The following is a 4,368-nucleotide window of genomic DNA, read 5'->3' on the forward strand; positions in this document are numbered from 1 at the left end:
GCCGCTCAACGACGGAGGCAATCCACCTGGTACGGAGGTTGGTGGAGCAGTATAGGGAGAGGAAGAAGGATCTGCACATGGTGTTCATCGACCTGGAAAAGGCGTACGACAAAGTCCCCAGGGAAGTACTTTGGAGATGCCTGGAGGTGAGCGGAGTACCGCAGGCATATATCAGAGTAATTAAGGATATGTATGAGGGAGCGAAAACCCAGGTGAGGACGGCGGGAGGAGACTCAGAGCATTTCACTGTCCTGACAGGATTGCACCAGGGATCTACTCTTAGTCCCTTTTTGTTTGCGTTAGTAATGGATGTGTTGACGCGGCGTATCCAAGGGGAGGTGCCGTGGTGTATGCTTTTTGCAGACGATGTAGTCCTGATAGATGAGACTCGAGGGGGTGTGAATGACAAATTAGAGTTGTGGAGGCAAACTCTGGAGTCTAAAGGGTTCAGGGTGAGCAGAACCAAGACAGAGTATGTGGAATGTAAGTTTAATGACGTGAGGCGGGAGAATGAGGTAGTAGTGAGGCTAGAAGCACAGGAGGTAGGGAAGAGGGATAAGTTCAAGTATCTCGGGTCCGTGATCCAGAGTAACGGTGAGATTGACGAGGATGTCTCGCACCGTATTGGGGCGGGATGGATGAAGTGGAAACTCGCATCGGGGGTGCTGTGTGATAAGAAGGTGCCGCCCAAGCTTAAAGGCAAATTCTATAGGGTGGTAGTCCGTCCGGCCTTGCTGTATGGAGCGGAGTGTTGGCCAGTTAAGAACTCCCACATCCAAAGAATGAAGGTGGCAGAAATGCGGATGTTGCGCTGGATGTGTGGACTGACCCGAGGGGATAGAGTTCGGAATGAGACTATCCGGGAGAAGGTTGGTGTGACTTCAGTGGAGTGTAAGATGCGGGAAGCACGATTGAGATGGTTCGGACACGTGAAGAGGAGGGGCACGGATGCCCCAGTCCGTAGGTGTGAGAGGCTAGCGTTGGATGGTTTTAGACGGGGTAGGGGTAGACCGAAGAAGTACTGGGGTGAGGTGATTAGGCGGGACATGGAACAGTTACAGCTCACCGAGGACATGACCCTAGATAGGAAGGTATGGAAGATGCGAATTACGGCAGAGGATTAGGGCCAGTTCGGGTCGCTAGTGTAGGGAATAAATTGGTGGGGGTGTATTCCTGTTATGATTCCGTATTCAATGTTCCGTGTTCCGTGTTCCATGTTTATTACGAATATGTGTGCTTTCCTCTGCTGTATATTCCTGCATTCCTGCTTTACTCTGTTTTATATTCCTTATGGGTGCCGTATCTATGTTATGTCATCTGCTTCTGTGCTGTACTATGTGTTTGTGTGATATCTCGTGACTTGAGCCGGGGGTCTTTCGGAAACAGCCTTTCTACTTCATCAGAGGTAGAGGTATGGACTGCGTACATCTTACCCCCCCCAGATCCCACTAAGTGGGAATACACTGGGTTTGTTGTTGTTGTTGTTGTTGTTGTGTCTTTTTTAATTATATTATGTACTTATTGATAAAATATATGAATACAATGCTTTATCCATAGACGCTTCTCCAGCTCTCTTAATTTGTTTTTAATATTATGATTTGTGTCTTTTTTAATTATACTATGCACTTATTGATAAAATAAAATATATTAAAAACTAATTTAAGAAGTACAAAAGTAAAAATAGTTGGAGGCCTATTAATATTTCATGTAAAAAATAAGGACTATTTAAATTCAAATTTCAAACTTGATGGACTATTTTGATTATTTTTTGAGTCACTTTTAACAATTATTAGTTTGTAAGAAAAATGCACAAACTTGAATGATATTATTGGAATAAAAAAAAAAGATAAATGACTTTAGTGGGACATTTTGCTAAGTTGAGTGACAATACGAGGAATTGACTCATAAAGTATGTAATTCAATGTTATGTTATTCGGATATGTTATTCGGACTCTTAAAAAATGTCGTCAAATTCGGGTTGGATCCTCAGAAAATGAGTTCTTTTTGAAGGATTCAACACACAATGCCTATGCTTTTGAAGCATTCAAGCGACAAAAGCAACATAACTAGCATATTCTCACAAAGTGGAATCTGAGGAGGGTAGAGTGTACGCGGTCTGTACCATAATTGTCAAATTCGTGTTGGATCCTCCAAAAATGAGTTATTTTTGAAGGATCCGACATATATTCGCCTATACTTTTGAAGCGATCAAGCAACAACATGCGCAATATATTCTCACAAAGTGGGGTCTCAGGAGGGTAGAGTGTACGCAATTTGTACCATTATTATCAAATTCGTGTTGGATCCTATGAAAATGAGTTATTTTTGAAGGATTCGACACACAATGCGTATATGCTTTTGAAGCGTTCAAGAAACAACAACTACATAACCAGTATATTCTCATTAAGTGGGGGTCCGAGGAGGGTAGCGCATACACAGTCTGTACCGCTTTCTCAGAAGTGAGGTAGAGAGAGGTTGTTTTCGATAGACACTTAACGGGATAGGTTACTGTTGTAGCTTCCTTGACCTGAGGGTCTTTTAGAAACAATCTCTTGTTGATGCTGTAGACTGAGGCACTTAGAAGAGGGTCGAATGACAATATTCAAGAAGAAACATAAACAATCAATACAGCTTAGTCTGATACCAAAGTTGGGTCGACTATATGAATCCTCACTGACGATACAACAATTTCCATTGCGAAATATTACTACTACATTATCCAACTAAAGGACTTTTCCTGAGTTTCTCAACTTTCCGCCACAAAGCTTTAACAGTTTCCTCTTTTCCCTCATCAAGAAGTGCGCATTTTAGATTATCAAACATAGGAACTGGAGGTCTCATCCCCATATCGAGCATTTCTTGAAAGTATCCGCAAGCATCTTCCAATCTATTCTCGCGACAAAAGCTGTTAATCAATGTGGAAAACGAATGCATTCCAGGTAGAACACCCTTCGCTTTCATCTGATCCCACACCCTTAGCGCCATATCTATCTGGTCCTCATTGTAGAACATCCTCACCATTATCTCGTATGTGCTAATAGTCGGTTCACAACCAGGATCATCACTCATTTTCTGAAACACCGAATAAGCTTCATTAGTTCTTCTACCCCTTATAAGATGGTGAAGTATGATATCATATGTTCGCGTATTTGGACCAATCTTACATCTCCTTATCTTATCGACCAACTTATACGCATCATCCATCCGCATAGACCAACAATAAGCTCCCAACATCGAGTTATACGTGAACACCTCAAGCTCAAAACCACTCCCTTTATACAACTCGAAATACTTCAAAGCCTCAACCAACCTTTTCTCCGACCCTAAACCATTTATCAACGTACAATACACATGAGGCGTCGCCTTAATCTTCTTCCTTTCCATCTCCCTAAACATCTAAATCGCCTCATCATACTTCTTAACCTTACAATACACGTGTATCATTATCCCATAACTCACAACATCTGGCTCAATACCATCACATATCATCTCGCGATAAACTTCATTCAACCTCAACAAATTCTTCTCCACACTCCACCCTTCTGGAAATATCGTATACGCCTTAACACTCGCCTTAAACCTCCTCCCTTTCCACTTATCGAAAAACTCTTGCGCTTTCGCCACATTGCTAATGCTCTCAAACGCCTCGATAGCTTCTTTAACCTTCCTACTGCATGCATATCTCCGCGATACAAGTACAAATGCCTCTTTACTCAATAACCCCTTTGCCTTCAACTCATCAATCAATATCCAAACCATCTTAAACTGCTTAATTTTCCCTAATGATTCGATCAAACTATGATAACTCTCTGCATTATACACGAATCCTTTCTCCTTCTCCGCCCAACGGAAGAATGATAAAGCTAATACCCCTGAATTGCTTAGCTACTTTACTACTTCATTAACTAATAAAGCACTCACATTTACTGAACACGAATTTAAAGATTCAGCAATACTTTTCTGCAAAAAATCGGGTTTTTTGAGTAGAATTTTGCAGATTTTTTCTGATTCTTGGATGATTTGTGAGTTTTGGGGGTTTGGGGTTTGGTTAGTGTAGTGAATTGATTGAAAAAAGGGGGGAAATTTGTGAATTTTTGGGATTAGGGTTATGAAAGGAAGATTTGATTTAAAAAATTTGAATGAGTAAGTTTTTAAAAAATTTAGAGATAAGCATCCAGTTTCCCTTCGAACTATGGCAAAAGTTGGTACAACACACTCCAACTTCACACGAATTATCCGAACTCAATTTTAGTGTACTCACTCTTTTGTTCTGCCATGACACCTTTATTACATAAAAATAGGGTCCACGTCAAAGATGTTATGTCAGCTAAAATGGTGACAAAAATATGCTAAAATTGGGTTCAGGGG

General features: G+C 41.2%; 1 pseudogene; it reads right to left on the reverse strand.

Moving 5' to 3' along the window:
- Positions 1-2,715: 2,715 nt before the first annotated feature.
- On the reverse strand, positions 2,716-4,032 carry LOC107856261 (annotated as a pseudogene).
- Positions 4,033-4,368: the final 336 nt, after the last annotated feature.

This window comes from Capsicum annuum, unplaced genomic scaffold (assembly GCF_002878395.1).
Source record: "Capsicum annuum cultivar UCD-10X-F1 unplaced genomic scaffold, UCD10Xv1.1 ctg82511, whole genome shotgun sequence".
Classification (NCBI taxonomy): domain Eukaryota; kingdom Viridiplantae; phylum Streptophyta; class Magnoliopsida; order Solanales; family Solanaceae; genus Capsicum; species Capsicum annuum.